Genomic DNA, 19,609 nt, shown 5'->3' on the forward strand with positions numbered 1-19,609 from the left:
AAGTCAAAGTCCCTCTGGACTTCTTGCTGAGTGCATCGGCAACCACATTAGCTTTCCCCGGGTGGTAGCTAATGGTACAATCGTAATCTTTCAGGAACTCCATCCATCTCCTCTGTCGGAGATTAAGCTCCTTCTGAGAAAAAATGTATTTGAGACTCTTATGATCAGTGAGAATCTCAAATGTAATACCGTATAAATGTGTTAGTTAGAGCCCTAGAGCCAATCATTTGATGATTGTATGGACTCATGTATATCATATTCTTATATTAATAAAGGCAATAGTTTGGTTATTATGCTTATTTGTTTTAGTGCCAAATAAACTAAGTATAGTAACGTCCTTGAGTAGAGCGTTCTTACCTATATCAATCGATTGGTTGAATCGATAGTGAGATGATATAGTGAACACTACTCTTAATCATTCCTAGTCGAGTATTAACATTCAGGGATGATGTTAATGCAATAAGACTAGCATGTAGGTCAACTCGATGACTTGATCTCACAAGTCATAGATATGGAGATATCAAGTTGACACATGGGTATATATTGGAGAATGTATACTGAATGACCCGCCATGAGAAAGTATCATGGATCGTTATATGAGTGTCATATACTTTCTCATGTGGCTATTAGTATGACTATTAGTCCTTAGACCTGAAGTCACCATGGATCCCTACATAAGGAGTTATGTACTTTGGTTTCGTCAAACGTCACCCGTAACTGGGTGGACTATAAAGGTGATTACTGGGTATATAACGAATTATGCAGAGGGATGTGAGTGATGTAGATGGGATCTATCCCTCCCATATGACGGGAGCGACATCGCTATTATTGATAGAGTGAGACCACTAAGTGCATGGCCATGCCCAAATGAGTCAACATTAGATGTTGAGCTCATTTGATCGAGTGCGTCTACTTGGAGTTCAAGATTTAGATTGATTAGAGGATGACACGGTCTATGTCTCACATTGATCAATCTAGATGTCTAGGATAGAAGCAAAATGTCACATATTGTGAGGAGTCACAATTAGTAGTCACAAGGTGATGTTGGATCTCAACATTTCTTGTAACTTGGGTAGCAATGATGTATTGCTAGATGCCGCTCATTTCTTATGTTTCTAAAAGAGTTTAGAAACATTGCCAACGTTACAAGAACCTATTGGGTCACACACAAAGAACATGTGGATGGAGATTAGGTTCATATGATGAACCAATAGGATTAGGTTCATATGATGAACCAAAGATTGGATTCGAATTAGACTTATTGAGTTAGACTCAATTAGATTCAATTGTTGAATGAGTCTAATTTACATTTGATTCATTGAGTCAATTTATATTAATGAATTGAGATTCATTAAATTAAAATTGACTTGAATCAAAGCTTGGATTTAACTCAACAAGGAAGAGATTGGGTCAAGTTTGACTTGACCAAATTGGAAGTTGAAACATCAAGTTTAACTTGATGCATTGCCACATCATGTAGGTTGACTCATCTTACATGGCATGACACATAGTTGCCACATCACCTCCACCTCATGAGGTGTGCCACCTCATTGGAGGTTACACTCTCCTTTCTTTAATGTGGCCGGCCACATTAATGAGAGGAGTTATGTGGCCGACCACACTTAATGGTGTGGAGTTTTTTCATTTGTGTGTATTGATGTGGTTTTATTGTATCATCTTCCTTCTTGCTTCCTCTCTCCATGGCTGATTGTTGCCGTGCACTCCATTGGGAGGAGAGGTGTGAGTTAAGTCCAAGACAATAAGAGAGTGTGAAGGTCACAAAGGAGAAGACTACTAGAGGAGTGGTGAGATTCTTCTTGTTTTCTCTTCTTTTCTCTTCTTTCCAATCCCATCCGAGAGTATCTAGAGAGTGCTAGCACACTTGTGGTGCTCTCTCTTCCATCCTTGAGAGTTAGAGAACCCTCCTTTTTCGTGTGGATACCGAGAGAGGATTGTCTACGTTGACAATCTTGAGATCCGACGATTTTGGACCTTGCGGGATTGCTAAGGGCTTCGCTACAAGGGTAAACACATTTTCTCATAGATCTAAGTAGTAGATCGGTTTTTGAACTCGTACAAGAAATAGTTTTTCGAATTTTGTATACGAATCTTTGCACGGATCTACGGCTTTGGGTCCTTCGGGGTTTCCGCGACGCGGCCCGAAGAACCCAACAGTGGTATCAGAGCCACGTGCAAAGACTTGTACGAGTTAGTTTTTGGTTTTTGGAAAACAAAAAGCTTCTGTGATTTTCTATAAAAATTCAATTTTTATGTTTTTATGGGTAATTTTTCCTTATAGGCGAAGCACAAGTGTCTCGGCACTTGTAGGCTTCGGCTATCGGGAAGAATTTTCCCAAACGGCTTCGTTTCGACCCAAAATCTTTTGGGACAGCGGACTCGGGTGCCTTTAGATCGCAACGGAGCAACTCACGATGGTTAGATCATGGGTAGGGGCGCTGCCCCTAACCCCGCAAGGGGATTTGCTCCGCGATCACACCCGAAATCGCTAAAAACGAACCCGTCGGGAAGATTTTTCCGAAACGGTAATGTCTCGGCCCAAATCGTTTTGGGACAGCGGGTTTAGGCGCTGTTGGATCGCAATGGGACCCTCGCGATGGTTAGATCGCGGGTAGGGGCGCTGCCCCTGGCCCCGCAAGCGATTGCGCCCGAAACCGCTAAACGGACCGCCGGGAAATTTTACTTGTAAAATTGTAAAAAATTATTTTTAAAATTACAGAAAATAAGAAAATATATAATTTTGAATTATATATTAATTTTGTGATAGTCATGGCCCAAAACCCAATATGATTGGTTGTGTTGTAATTCATAATACGGCCTGCGTGCCGTGATGTGTTTTCGCGTGTTGTATTTATTTTATTATTCGCGACCTGCGCGTCGTGCCTCGTCTTTTATTCTTGTTGTAAATTAGATTTAGACTCGAATGTAACTCGAGTTTCAAATTGGAGCGGTGGAGGGTCCACACGAGACGGAGTTCCGAGGCGGGCACGAGCAACACAAGGTGGTCAAAGGGAGGAGCTTGGAGAAGCTGTTGACCCTAGGTTGACCATTCGATCTTCTCATTGGCTTGAGAAGATCGTAGTAGGGCCATGACTAAATCATAAATAGATTAATTAATTAATTATTATGTATCTGATGCATGTTTAATAGTTAATTAATTAATTAGTGCCTTAACGATTAGATTAGATCTAAGTCATGCACATGATGCACCCTTGCGATTAGATTAGATCTAAGTCGTGCACAAGATGCATCCTTCTCGATTAGATTAGATCTAGATCGAATCAACTCTAAATGCCTAACCGTGCCGTGATACCTATCACTACCTCGATCACATGTATTGTTGAATCTGCCAAAGCAGAGCAATACATATTATCTTGGTAGGGTACGGAGGGACAATCTTGGTCCCGCCTATCAACGCATGGGTGAATACGAACTCAATTAGATTGAGTATTCCTAATTACTCGGTTGGATCGAGTCAACTATAGGCATTATTCCAACGGTTGGAAAAGATAGGTCAAAATCACATCTATATTATCTCTCGGGCGTATTAGCCAAAGCTAACTCGAGTTTTAATATAAATGCGGATATTGATTCTATAAACAAGAGTTGCATAGAGATGTAATTGGTAATCGTTACCTACCAATCATACTAAGCCTTGGGCGTATTAGCCAAAGCTAACTCAAGGGTTAGTATGATGTGGATCTTGTCCCACAAGAATTATAGAATTCAGTGGGAGCATCATTTAATTAAAGGCCTAATTAAATGATTTTAAAAGAATATGATATTTATTTCTGCAAATTTTCTGTTGTAGATAACCATGACGTCAAATACGAACACTTTCTCCTGCGATCCGTCCTTGAGAAGGACAAGCTCAACGGAGCAAATTTCCTGGACTGGTACAGGAACTTGAGAATTCACGTAAGCTGTACGTTCTGGAGCAGCCCATTCCCGAGGCTCCTCCCGCCAATGCCCCATGAGCCGACAAAGATGCTTATAAGAAGCATCAAGACGACGCATTAGATGTGTCCTGTCTAATGCTCGCGACCATGAACTCGAGCTCAGAAGCAACATGAGTTGATGGGCGCTTACGATATGGTTGAGCATCTTCGCCAACTATATCAGGGACAAGCGAGGCATGAGAGATTTGAGATCTCGAAGGCACTGTTTCAGTGCAAGATGTCAGACGGGGCTCCTGTAGGTCCTTATGTACTCAAGATGATTGGGTACATAGAGAACCTACAAAGACTGGGGTTCCCACTTGGCCAAGAGCTGGCCACTGACTTGATCTTGCAGTCCTTGCCAGATAGCTATAGTCAATTCGTTCTGAACTATAACATGAACGAGATTGACAAGCCACTGCCTGAGCTACTTAGTATGTTACGAACTGTTGAGATTAACCTTAAGAAGGTTAAGCCCATTCTGATGGTTTAGAAGCATAAGGGCAAGGGCAAGCCCAAAGGTAAGGGAAAGTCCCAAACCAAGGGCAAAGGCAAGGCACTGAAGCCTGAAGGAGGGGTCGCCAAGGATGCTACCTGCTTCCACTGCGGTCAGACCGGGCACTGGAAGAGGAACTGCAAGGTATACTTGGAGGATCTTAAGAAGAAGCGAAGTGACACTTCCACTTCAGGTATATATGTTATAGAAGTCAATCTATCTATTTCTACATCTTGGGTATTAGATACTGGATGTGTTTCTCACATTTGTATTGATGTGCAGGCGCTGAGAAATAGCAGAGCATTAACAAGGGGCGAGGTGGACCTACGAGAAGGCAATAGAGCACGGGTTGCTGCTGTTGCTGTAGGGATTTACTTTCTATCTCTGCCCTCTGGGCTTGTACTAGAGTTAGTCGATTGTTGTTATGTGTCTGCTCTTACTAAGAACATAGTTTCAGTTTCTTGTTTAGACAAGAAAGGATACTCTTTTATAATAAAAGACAAATGTTGTTCTGTTTATTTGAAAGATATGTTCTATTGTAGTGCACCACTAATAAACGGACTCTATATTCTAGACCTTGAGAGACCTATCTATAACATTAGTACCAATTGGTTCAAGTCAAATGACATGAACCAAACATACCTCTAGCACTGTCGCTTAGGTCATATAAATGACAAGCGCTTATCCCAGCTCCATAAGGATGGTATGCTGGACTCATTTGATTTAGAATCATATGAGATATGCGAGTCATGCCTACGAGGCAAGATGACCAAGACCCCTTTAGTGGGCATAGCGAGAGAGCAACTGATTTGTTAGGACTCATACATAGTGATGTATGTGGCCCTTTCAATGTCGCTGCTAGAGGCGGTTATAGATACTTCATCACATTTACTGATGACTTCAGTAGATACGGTTATGTGTACCTGATGACACATAAATCTGAATCCTTTGAAAAGTTCAAGGAATTCAAGAATTAAGTACAGAACCAGCTTGGCAAGAGTATTAAAATACTTCGATCAGATCGAGGTGGTGAATACTTAAGCCATGAGTTTCGTGACTATCTAGCTGAGTGTGAGATCCTATCCCAACTCACTCCTCTTGGAACACCACAGAGGAATGGTGTATCCGAAAGGAGGAATCGCACCCTATTAGATATGGTACGATCTATGATGAGTCACACAGATCTTCCAACATATCTCTGGGGTTATGCTCTAGACACGGCAACTTTCATTCTCAACCGAGTTCCATCCAAGGCCGTGATAAAGACACCATATAGGATATGGACTGGGAGAGATGCCCAGGTGTCTTTCATGAGGATTTGGGATTGTGAGGCTTACGTACGACGTCAAGTCTCAAACAAATTAGGACCCAAATCTGACAAGTGCTATTTCATCGGATATCCCAAGGAAACTAAGGGATATTACTTCTACATTCCCAGTCAGCACAAGGTAGTTGTGGCAAAGACTGGGGTCTTTCTAGAAAGGGACTTTGTTTCTAGAAAGACTAGTGGGAGCGCGTTCGATCTTGAAGAAGTTCAAGATGCGAACAATAGCACTGATGCCTCGATGGAAGTTGAACTGGAACCACAAAGTGTTGTGGATGATGTTGTTCCATAAGGAGTTGAGGAACAACAACCAGTTCAAGTAGACATACCTCTTCGCAGGTCTGATAGGGTACATCGTCAGCCTGAGAGATATTCATTTCTTGTGTCTGACCATGATGACGTTGTGCTCATAGAGGATGAGCCTAACACCTATCAGGAAGCTGTGATGAGACCAGATTCCAAGATATGGCGGATGGATATCAAAAACCACGTTTCTGAATGGAAACATACTCGAGGATGTGTACATGACACAACCTGAGGGTTTGTGTAGTTCCACAGTCATAGGATCTATCATGTATGCCATGTTATGTACTCGACCTGATGTCTCGTATGCTATGAGCATGACGAGCAAATACCAGTCAGATCCAGGTGAAAGTCACTGGATAGCGGTCAAGAATATTCTTAAGTACTTGAGAAGGACTAAAGAATATTTCTTGATATATGGAGGCGATGATGAGCTAGCTGTAAAGAGTTACAGTGATACTAGCTTCCAGACCGACCAGGATGATTAAATCGCAGTCGAGGTTCGTGTTTTGATTGAATGGTAGTGCTATGAGCTGGCAGAGTTCATAGCAGTTCTACAACGTTTCCATCTCATTCGAGAGATTATCGATAGAGGAGATGTGAAGATTTGCAGAGTACTTACAGAGGCTAACATTGCAGATCCCTTGACCAAGGCTTTGGCACAGAGGAAGCATGACGGTCACACTAGGTCTTTAGGCCTTAGAGGCTATACTGATTGGCACTAGTGCTAGTGGGAGATTGTTAGTTAGAGCCCTAGAGCCAATCATTTGATGATTGTATGGACTCATGTATATCATATTCTTATATTAATAAAGGCAATAGTTTGGTTATTATGCTTATTTGTTTTAGTGCCAAATAAACTAAGTATAGTAACGTCCTTGAGTAGAGCGTTCTTACCTATATCAATCGATTGGTTGAATCGATAGTGAGATGATATAGCGAACACTACTCTTAATCATTCCTAGTCGAGTATTAACATTCAGGGACGATGTTAATGCAATAAGACTAGCATGTAGGTCAACTCGATGACTTGATCTCACAAGTCATAGATATGGAGATATCAAGTTGACACATGGGTATATATTGGAGAATGTATACTGAATGACCCGCCATGAGAAAGTATCATGGATCGTTATATGAGTGTCATATACTTTCTCATCTGGCTATTAGTATGACTATTAGTCCTTAGACCTGAAGTCACCATGGATCCCTACATAAGGAGTTATGTACTTTGGTTTCGTCAAACGTCACCCGTAACTGGGTGGACTATAAAGGCGATTACTGGGTATATAACGAATTATGCAGAGGGATGTGAGTGATGTAGATGGGATCTATCCCTCCCATATGACGGGAGCGACATCGCTATTATTGATAGAGTGAGACCACTAAGTGCATGGCCATGCCCAAATGAGTCAACATTAGATGTTGAGCTCATTTGATCGAGTGCGTCTACTTGGAGTTCAAGATTTAGATTGATTAGAGGATGACACGGTCTATGTCTCACATTGATCAATCTAGATGTCTAGGATAGAAGCACAATGTCACATATTGTGAGGAGTCACAAGGTGATGTTGGATCTCAACATTTCTTGTAACTTGGGTAGCAATGATGTATTGCTAGATGCCGCTCATTTCTTATGTTTCTAAAAGAGTTTAGAAACATTGCCAACGTTACAAGAACCTATTGGGTCACACACAAAGAACATGTGGATGGAGATTAGGTTCATATGATGAACCAATAGGATTAGGTTCATATGATGAACCAAAGATTGGATTCGAATTAGACTTATTGAGTTAGACTCAATTAGATTCAATTGTTGAATGAGTCTAATTTACATTTGATTCATTGAGTCAATTTATATTAATGAATTGAGATTCATTAAATTAAAATTGACTTGAATCAACGCTTGGATTTAACTCAACAAGGAAGAGATTGGGTCAAGTTTGACTTGACCAAATAGGAAGTTGAAACATCAAGTTTGACTTGATGCATTGCCACATCATGTAGGTTAACTCATCCTACATGGCATGACACATAGTTGCCACATCACCTCCACCTCATGAGGTGTGCCACCTCATTGGAGGTTACACTCTCCTTTCTTTAATGTGGCCGGCCACATTAATGAGAGGAGTTATGTGGCCGGCCACACTTAATGGTGTGGAGTTTTTTCATTTGTGTGTATTGATGTGGTTTTATTGTATCATCTTCCTTCTTGCTTCCTCTCTCCATGGCTGATTGTTGCCGTGCACTTCATTGGGAGGAGAGGTGTGAGTTAAGTCCAAGACAATAAGAGAGTGTGAAGGTCACAAAGGAGAAGACTACTAGAGGAGTGGTGAGATTCTTCTTGTTTTCTCTTCCTTTCTCTTCTTTCCAATCCCATCCGAGAGCATCTAGAGAGTGCTAGCACACTTGTGGTGCTCTCTCTTCCATCCTTGAGAGTTAGAGAACCCTCCTTGTTCGTGTGGATACCGAGAGAGGATTGTCTACGTTGACAATCTTGAGATCCGACGATTTTGGACCTTGCGGGATTGCTAAGGGCTTCGCTACAAGGGTAAACACATTTTCTCGTAGATCTAAGTAGTAGATCGGTTTTTGAACTCGTACAAGAAATAGTTTTTCGAATTTTGTATACGAATCTTTGCACGGATCTACGGCTTTGGGTCCTTCGGGGTTTCCGCGACGCGAAAAAGCGGTTTTCGCGGCCCGAAGAACCCAACAAAATGATGCCGCCAAAGCTTCAGAGCAAAGATGATGGCAGCTAACTCCAGATTATGAACTGGGTAGTTCTTCTCATGCTCCTTCAGCTGACGAGAAGCATAAGAGACTACTCTGCCGTGCTTCATCAGAACAGCGCCCAAACCCTGAAGAGACGCGTCGGTGTAGAGTACAAATCCGTCCTCTCGAGAAGGTAAAACCAAAACTGGAGCCGACACTAATCTCCGCTTTAGCTCCTGAAAGCTGGTTTAACAATCCTCGGACCACGTAAACTTCACGCCTTTCCTGGTAAGACGTGTCAATGGCATAGCAATACACGAGAAACCCTCGACGAATCGTCTGTAATATCCTGCTAGTCCTAGAAAACTGCGGATCTCCTGTACTGATTTCGGCTGCTCCCAAGTGGTGACAGCCTCGATCTTCTGAGGGTCTACTGAAATACCTCTGCTAGAGACCACGTGTCCCAAAAAACCGACTGAGGATAGCCAGAATGCACACTTGCTGAACTTCGCGTACAGCTGATGTCGTCTAAGAATCTCCAAGACTATGCGAAGATGCTGTGCATGCTCCTCCTCGGAATGCGAGTAGACCAATATGTCATCAATGAAAACGATAACAAACTGATCCAGATACTCCAGAAAGATGCGGTTCATCAAGTCCATAAACACCGCTGGAGCATTGGTAAGCCCAAATGGCATTACCAAAAACTCATAATGACTGTATCTAGTACGGAAAGCGGTCTTCTGAATATCTGAGTCTCTGACTCGCAGCTGATGATATCCGGATCGCAGATCAATCTTAGAATACACGGAGGTACCTCTGAGCTGATCAAACAAATCCTCGATCCGTGGCAATGGATATTTATTTTTGGCGGTCACTGCATTCAGCTGTCTGTAGTCAATACATAACCTCATGGTGCCATCTTTTTTCTTGACAAATAATACCGGAGAACCCCATGGAGAAACACTAGGGCGAATAAATCCCCTATCCAAAAGCTCCTGGAGTTGAACCTTCAGTTAATTCAACTCTTTTGGTGCCATACGATAAGGAGCTTTTGATGCCGGTACGGTCCCCAGAATCAGCTCAATAGCGAACTCCACTTGCCTTCTAGGAGGCAAACCTGGCAGCTCCTCTAGAAATACATCTGGATACTCCCGGACTACAGGAACGTCGGAGAGCTGCGAACTACTGTTGTCCTCAGTACTGATCAAAGATAACAGAAAACCCTGATAGTCATGTGACAGCAGCTTCTGAGCCTGAATCGTCGAAATGATCGATATGCCATCATCTCTGATGCCAGTGAAATCCCACGAGGGTTGGTTCGGAGGCCGGAAGGTGACCACCCTCGTCTGGCAATCAACGGTAGCATGATATACTGACAGCCAATCCATGCCAAGAATGATATCAAACTCGACCATCTCCAATACTAGAAGATCTACCGTAAGTATCATGTTGCCAAAGTCTAACGGGCAACCTCTGACCTCCTGGGTGACGTTTAAAGTATCACCGGACGGTAAGGACACGGTCAATTGCTGCAGTCTAAAAGTAGGTAATCTACCAATCACCCGCATAAAGGTACGGGATATAAAAGAATGCGAGCTACCAGTATCAATCAATATATCAGCGGAAAATGCATAAATAGAAATCAGACCGCGGAAAATGGATCCGTCGGCTCGCTGCGCATCCTCTCTGGTAATCACATGTATACGACCAGTCTCTGGAGGAGGAGGAGGGGGTAACACTGCCAGCGGCTGCTGCGGCTGGGCAGAAGCCTGCCACTGAGGCGATGCTGGATAATGTGTCAGAGAAGACTGAGAGGACGGTGACTGATACTGTGCAGCTGGCCGAGACTGAGTGTGGTACTGGCCTAAAGGCTGAGGCTGCATCTGATACTACCCCTGCGTCGGATAATAAAGTCCTGGAATAGAACTCTGGGGTGCTATGGAAGCACTGGAGTACTCCTGTCCAAGCATGCCAAATGCCGCTGCTGCAGGTGAAGCACTCCACTGCTGGCCATGCGAAGGTTGGGCTCTTCGCCCTCCTCGATAAGTTCCGGACTGACTGGACTATCCTCCATGATCAGACCCTCCAGAAGTCATATGCTGAGTCTTCTGCGGATAATCTCGGCTCTGGTGCCCAGGCAGTTTACAATGAAAGCAAACTGACTGTCCCAGAGAGCAAGCTGAGGTGATATGATCTCTGGACCCACATTTGAAACAGCGAATGTCGCTGGCGGGTTGTTTCCGGTTCTGCTGGGGAGACCGGAAACGTCCTGAAGAAGACTGCCCTGATTTCTGAGGCTTACGTGATGCCCCAGATGTACCCTGATCTGACCGACTACGCCTGCTCTGCTGTGGTGTAGCCTGAGGCTGCTGGATATGCCCAGATGTCTGACCCGGCTGTTTCCTTTTTCTATCTGGAAACGCTCTCTGCTGCGCTGACTCAATCAATAGGGCTCTGTCTAAAGTCTCCAGATAGGATGTGGTACCAAGACCGGCAAGTCTTACTTGCAAATGTCCATCCAACCCCTGAATGAACTGCTACATACGCGAACTGTCCTCAGCAACAAGCTCTGGACAAAATCTGGCCAATCTGTCAAACTCTGCATTATACTCAGTCACTGTCCGATTGTTCTGTCGCAGACTCAGGAAATCTTGCCGGCGAGCCATCTGATAAGCTCGTGGAAAGAAACGGCTCTCGAAAGCCTCTCTGAATCTGGCCCAAGTGATGTTCTGCTCACCGATGATGGAACGCTGGGTAAGCCACCAAGTGTCGGCCGTGTCCCGTAAGTGAAAAGCAGCCAGCTCTGCTTTCTCTCACTCGGAGCAAGCCATATAGAAGAAGGTCCGCTCCATAGTCTCAATCCAAGACAAGGCCACACTCGGATCTCGGTCTCCTCGGAAGAGTATGAACCGACTCTTCATCGACTATGGCAACACTGGAATCCTGGCTCGTGTCGCGACAAAGTCAGTGAGGTGTGTCAGAACGGCTGTCGGAACTGGCGGAACCACTGGAGCTGATGCTACAGGGGTACCGTTGAATAAACTGGAGTAGGAGCTCCCGGTGCTGCTGTATAAACTGGAGCATAATTCGTCGGTGGTACTGCCGGGTGAAAATAAGTGGCCGTAGCTGGATGTACGGTAGGCAATGGTACCGGATGTGGAGCAGCCGGTATCCCTAATGCAGGTGCTGTTGGGTACACCGTATGTACTGGGAGCACAGGTGCCGCTGGTGTTGGGTACACTGTAGGCCCAGGTGGCGGTGGTGCCGAGTACGCCATAGGCTGGGCTGGAGCTGGTGTCGAGTATGCCAATGGTACCCCTGGTGGTACCGGAAATATAGTAGGAGTGGATACTATCGGTGTAGCTGAGGTAGGCACCTCTAAGGGAGCCATCGGGGTCTGAGAGCTCGACGCGCCCGCAGCATGCTGAGTCTGTCCCTGGCTGACAAGCTTATCAACAGAAGGCATCTCTGGCATATCCAGAGATCCCGCGGTCCTCGTACGTGGTCGTCCAGCACCACGACTCGCAGCAATACGCGTAGATCGCCTCATATCTGTTAAATTATATTTCAGATATTACTACCAGTATAACCAATTACCAAAATAACATCATACCTAATTGCTGTCTGGAGATGTTCCGTCGCTGTCCAGTCCCCAAATTGACCTCGGAATTCCATACAAGAAAATCACCGGAAATCCATATTAATCCGAAACGAAAGTCCAAAACATATACGTAATGGAAAATCCGTGCAACCAAAATAACTACCCAGTTTGACTCGCAAACATGGGCTAGCACAATATATCCAGAATACTAAAAGCAGGTATCACACCCTGCTCTGATACCAAAAAATTGGTGTCAGATAAATCTCGAAAATCCAACAAACAGAAACCAAACAAGTATCGCCAAACTTTGACGCTCTGATACCATATAAATTGGTATCAGGTTATCCCAAATATCCAAAATACGAAAACAACGATCGTAAAACTTAAGCTCTGATACCAAATAAATTGTCACGCCCCGGAGGATTCGGCAGCATCTCCCCTGTACGGCGGACAATCTGAAATTTTCTACAATCACCATATACCTCAGCCACATGTGGCTGGAATAATAACAATAATAAAACAATCACCACGCAGTTAATATCAATTTCAGCCTCTGGCTGACACAACCACGCAGTTTAATATTAAACAAATAGAACAGTAATACGATGACTCGAAAACAACCCTACTTAACTACACTCGTAAAGCTCAAATCCGATTTTTCCTACTCCACTACACTCGTAAAACATAAATCCGACAAACTCACCTCTTCTGTCGTCCAGGCAGGCATGGAGTAAAACATATATAAATCATACCAAAATCCATCAACGATAAAAATCCATACAAGATCCATAAGTAAAACATTACAAGACCAAGACATAGTCTGATAGAGAAAACTAAAACAACAACTCGTGATCAGTAGAGGACTAGCACTACTTGCAATGGGGACTAGCGACTGGAACTGCTCCGGACAGCCTCAACCTGAAAAATAACAACAGTGGAGGCGGGGTGAGTCCAACACTCAGCAGGTACAACTGATATCCATAATAAAGTAAATAACAGACAACACTAATCATGCGTACAGTCTCCTGAATACGAGAAGAATAAATGCAACTGAAACAAAAACAGGAGAAACTGTACTAACCAGGACCAAGGTATAAAGATAACTGGGTCGTCAGACCAAGAGTGTCATAATCCTGTATGCATGCCAATCATATGCATCCATATAAATGCAGCAAGTAAATGCAGCAAACACAAGCAATAAATGCATCATGCATATGATGCCAATGACATGGTCACCCCTGAAGCCAGTCAGTCATCTCATACACAATGGTGAGTCCGAGTGGGTAGAGCTGTGACAACCGTACACTCTACATCACTGCCCCTGAAGAGTGACCGAGTGGACGGGATGCTGTCGGAGTACACACATACTCCTACCCCGAAATAATAAATGGGGGAGCGCAATGCTCTCATCTCCCGGTATACGATGACGGGGAGGACTCTCTGCCGGCTACTACGCTGAGTCACACTACCCATGAGCGGACCAACGGAGCCAAACAAAGTCCAACTGCCTGTCGGCTACAACGCTGCTACACTAAACCAATGGAGCCAAACAGAGCGGAATTGTCTGCCGGCTACCACGCTGAGTCACCAGACCAACGAAGCCAAACAGCAGAACTGCCACACACCTGTCTGATATACCACTAACCCATGAGTGGTGGTGTGTACAGATACATGTAACTGGCGATGTGCTCAACAATAATGGAGCAGACAATCGCACAACATGCAATCATGCAAGATGATGCATGTCACTAAACATGACAATATCATGAATAGCATAGCAAGTTCCATACATAAATAAAAGGTGTACCACAAGTCAATGTATCAGATGGAAGGTACACAAACAGATAGGGTATCAAATAAACCCTAGGTCCTGAACATAATGTATCATGTGGTTGGGTCACTACCTAAAGCATGTATGATCAGGTAAATAATAACATGCAGTGCATAATAAGTAAACAAGCAAACATGTAACAGATCATGTAGTGACCAACCGAAACAAATGGATAACACAATTATTGCTATATGTTAAACACATTATTATGCAAATCAAAAGACATAAGTCAAAGTACCCGCCTCCGATAAAATGGTCCAAATCTGACTCCGAGATACTCGTCTCGCGTCAAAGTCCTGTGTCACGAATAGAAATATATTTTATTTAGCTACAACCATATAAATAGCTAAATAAAAATCTTTTACACTAAATTAGGGCAAAACCCTAATCCACCGACCATCTAGGGTTATTAACAACTATTGCTAACATAACTAGCAATCATCTACAACGAAGATCAATTTCTACACTATACCTCAACCACAGTCGCTGTGGCTCAATAGCAAGGATCGTTGCTGCTGAAGTTTTAAAGCTTTGCTGCTAAAATCCACCGCACAGATTCTGTCCAGAATAGGATCAAGAACGAAACAGCTCTTAGTTGGGAACGATTTACACTGTTCGGATCAAGAACAGAAGATGCAAAAATCGACATCCCAAACTTACCTCAACCTAACTTAATTAAATCCAACGGTTAATTAGGGTTAGTTTTTCCTAATCCCTAATCAACCCATTAGGTAACAAAGCTAAACCTACATAAATCTACACATGAACAACCATCTAAAATAATCGAATCAAAACCATGATCAATAACATGTATCAAATGCCCTACTCCTTACCTTATTCCTCAGCCTTGATTGTTAATCCACAGCAGAGACAAATTTGCTGCCGAGAACAGATCCCATAAATTTTAGATGATCCCCTGTTGTTTCACTGTAGGTGGCTGAAAGAAAAATCAAGCAGTTGAATTAGGGCACGGAAGGGAACTCCAAAGCTTGAGTTGCTGCTTCTAACCGAAGACTTAATCTTCTGAATTCCGGCGATCTAGGACAGAGACAAAATGGTGGTGCTGATCCTTCCTCCCGGCGAGCTCTTGTGGCTATCTGGTCGGCAACGTCAGTGCTAGGGTTTGGACACAGAGGAGGGGAGAGGAACTAGGAGGCGGCGTCGGTGCTAGGCTCGGGTGCCGGCATAGAAAATCGGCCGTGAACACAAACTAGGGTAGAGGAAGAAGGGGTGCTACGCGGTGATCGGCGCTAGGGCACCGGGGGGGTGTGGCGCTGCTCCGTGCGTCGCTGGCGGCTAGGGCGCAGGAACGACGCCGTTGTGGTGACGACAGAGGAGGGATTCAGCACAGGGAAAGTGAAGAAGAGAACAACCGGCCTCTCTTTGGTCCCGGCTCACACAAAAGGAGAAGGAACTGCCGCAAGTGGCGGTTAGGGCAAATTCGCCGCGAGGGGGAGAAGGCGCGGGGAAAGAAGAAGAGTTGCGGGGATGGCTCAGGTTCGGCGAGAGAAAACAAAGAAAAACAAAAAAAAAAGAAAAGTAAAAATAAAATAAAACTTTTCCTCATTAAAACAGGGTAGCCTAAATAGACTTTCCCGGGCCCCGTTTTTATCCCCGTTAACTCGTCCGTACGAGCTCCGAAAAATTCCCGAAAAATTCTCAAAAATTCCAAAAACTCCCTTATTAATATTCGCCTATTTCTGGTATTTTACAGGTTAGGTCGGATCTTGACTTTCTCGTCACTTGGGTAGCAATGATGCATTGTTAGATGCCAATTTTTGTTTATGTATCGTAAATGTTGATTTGGATACATTACCAACGTTATGAGAGCCTATAGGGTCACACACAAAGAACATATTGATTTGGAGATGGGCATTTTAGTTTGACTAAAATACTAAAGATATTAAGAATAATGGGTAAATCCAAAGTGTTGGTGTCATCTTAGTGGTGATTGACACTAGTGTTAGTGGGAGATTGTTAGTAATTAGCCCTAAGAGCCAATCATGAGATGATTATGCCTTTTGGTTACTAATTGAGTTAGACTCAAATGAACCCACTCATTGGATTGAGTTCAATCCGAATTAGACACATTGGATTAATGGGTTAGACTCAATGGGTTAGACTTATTGGGTTATTGGATTAATGGTTAATCCAATATAATAAATCCAACCCATTAAGAGGAATACAAAGAGACAAAAGACCCTTGGTATTCATGGAATGAATATAAATAGGTTTTTTTGTCATTTATTTTTCATTAAATGAATTAGATGAGAAAAGGTGTCTCTTGAGCTTCTCTCTTCTTCCTCCTCCTTCCATGGTCGATTCTTGATGTTTGGCCGAACCATGATTTTTGCTAGCACAAGAAGATGGTTCTTCTCCGAAGGCTTCGTTCATGCGACGCACGAAGGATATGTTCGTGTGGATACCATAGAGGCGCGGACACTTAAACGCGCTGAGATCTAGATCTAAAGAAAGGTTGCTGTCGGGATTGTGAAGGGCACGCAACAAAGGTATAATCCTATCATGTAGCTTAGTATAGATTATGAATAGAAAATGTTTCTTCCCTTCACATGGATCTGTTGGATAAGAAGATCTAGTAATTTTTTCGCTGCCCTTTCGTGTGTTTAGCGCGCTAAATCCCAACAACTGTGTCCTATTTATTTAGGTTGATGATGTCTCCTTGAGAAGCTCATAAGAATTATCATGTAAACCCTGCAGGTGGACTTAGTCCGACATAGTAATAAAGTTGAGTGGTACTACTCTTGGAGTTAGATGTTAATTAAATGAGTTGTCAGTAACTTATTTAATTAACGGACATACGATTACGATATCTTAAACACAGGGAGATTAACGTACTCATGATAAGTAGGAGCCTATATTGTAATATGGGATTGATGTGGTAGTTCAATAATGACCCTTTAGTGGTATGAGTTATTACTGATGAACTTGAGTTAGGTGTTCGGGTCGAATACAGGAAGCTCAAGTCCATCAGGAGGCCAAAACCAATTCCTCCTCTCGGTCCCTGTTGTAGCCTCTATATAAAGCCTCGCATCCACCCATCCATAACCGGGTTGTTAGTATTAGCCCTAGTACCAATTATGAGATGATTGTAAAGGGCACATTATTGTATCATATATCATTATTAATAAAAGGTAAAGTTGGTTATTATATTTATTTCAGTTCAGTGCCAATTGAATAAGTATAATAATATCCTTGAGTAGTAGGTTCTTATCTACAATATATCAATTGATTGAATTGATAGTGAGATATTGTAGAGAACACTACTCTTAACTATTTCTAGTCAAGCATTAATATACAAAGGACAATATTAATGCGTTGAGACTAGCATGTAGGTCAACGGATGACTTGATTTCACAAGTCATGGATATTAGATATCAGGTTGACACATGGGTATATATTAGAGAATATATAATGAATAACCCACCATGAGAATATTTCATGGATTGTTATATGAGTGTCATAAACATTCTCATATGACTATTGGTATGAATAGTCATTTGACCTAAAGTCACTACGGTTCCCTACATAAGGAGTTGTGTACTTTGATATCGGCAAACGTCACCTGTAACAAGGTGGACAGTAAAGTCAATCACTGGATATGTAATGAATTATGCGGAGGGATGTGAGTGATGTAGATGGGATCTATCCCTTCCATATGACGGAAGCGATATTTGTGGGCCCCTTGATTAGTAGGACACAAGAAAGCATGGTCATGCGCAAATTAGTCAATATGAGATATTGAGTTTATTTTATTGAGTGTGTCTACTTAGAGATCAAGAAACACAAAGGTTGATAAGAGGATGATAAAGTCTGTGCCTCATTGATCAACCTAGATATCAAGGATAGAGGGACCAAGTCATACAAGATAATAACCACGGACAGGTTAGGTCGGATCTTGACCTTCTTGTCACTTGGGTAGCAATGATGTCTTGCTAGATGCCACTCATTGCTTATGTATCTAAATGGTTTTAGATACATTGCCAACGTTACGAGAGCCTATTGGGTCACACACAAAGAACACATTGACTTGGAGATGGATTATGGGGTTAAGTTTAATCTAAATTATACACATTGAGTTAGACTCGAATGAATTCGGATTAGACTTATTGAGTAATGGGTTAGACTCATTGGTTTATTGGGTTAATGGTTAATCCAATATTCTAAATCCAACCCATTAAGATTAATGAATATTAATAGAGATTAATATATCATTAATCAAAAGGAAGATCAAGAGACAAAAGTATTTCGTATTCATTGGATGAATATAAAAGTCATTTGTAAAAGTAACCTTTAGGTGAAGTAACCTTTTTGGTAAAATAACCTTTTTGGTGAAGTAACCTATTTGGTAAAGTAACCCTTTCGTGAAATCACCTTATATAGATGAAGTTATCATTTGGGTGAGTGTGCTCTTCTTGGTTTTGATCTTCTTCCTTTTCTTCTCTTGGCCAAAAACAACCTTGTAGAGTTGCTAGCACAATGAAGGTTGTTTCTTCTCCAAGTTGTGAGTTTGTGAGACAGACGGAGAACGTGTTCGTGTGGATACCGTAGAGGCGCAGACGTACTGATCACGCTGAGATCCACATTTAAAGAAACGTTGCTGTCGAGATTGCGAATGGCACGCAGCAAAGGTATAACTTTCTCATGTAGAAGAATTAATACTTAGTATATGGTTTCCTTTCGCATGGATCTTTTGGAAAGGAACTAGATGTTTTCCGCTGCGCTTTCGCGTGTTTAGCGCCCTAGTTCCTAACAGTGGTATCAGAGCCACTTGCGAAGGCATATACTAAGTTGTAGTAGAATTTCATGTGTGATATATGTCACTGGATAACGGTCAAGAATATTCTTAAGTACTTGAGAAGGACTTAAAAATATTTCTTGATATATGGAGGCGATGATGAGCTAGCTGTAAAGGGTTACAGTGATGCCAGTTCCAAACTGACCAGGATGATTACAGATCACAGTCTGGGTTCATGTTTTGCTTGAATGGTAGTGCTGTGAGCTGGAAGAGTTCGAAGCAGGACACAATTGCTGATTCTACAACAGAGGCCGAGTATATTGCTGTATCAGAAGTAGCAAAGGAGGCAGTTTGGATCCACAAGTTCATTATTGAGCTTGGGGTGGTTCCTAGCATAGCCGATCCTATAGAGCTTTATTGTGACAATAATGGGGCAATTACACAGGCTAAGGAACCTCACTCACACCAGCGGACCAAACACATACTATGGCGTTTCCATCTCATTCGAGAGATCATCGATAGAAGAGATGTGAAAATTTACAGAGTACCCACAGAGGCGAACGTCGCTGATCTCTTGACCAAGGCTTTGGCACAGAGAAAGCATGATGGCCATACTAGGTCATT

The sequence above is a fragment of the Zingiber officinale genome, chromosome 4B (genome assembly GCF_018446385.1).
Source record: "Zingiber officinale cultivar Zhangliang chromosome 4B, Zo_v1.1, whole genome shotgun sequence".
NCBI lineage: Eukaryota > Viridiplantae > Streptophyta > Magnoliopsida > Zingiberales > Zingiberaceae > Zingiber > Zingiber officinale.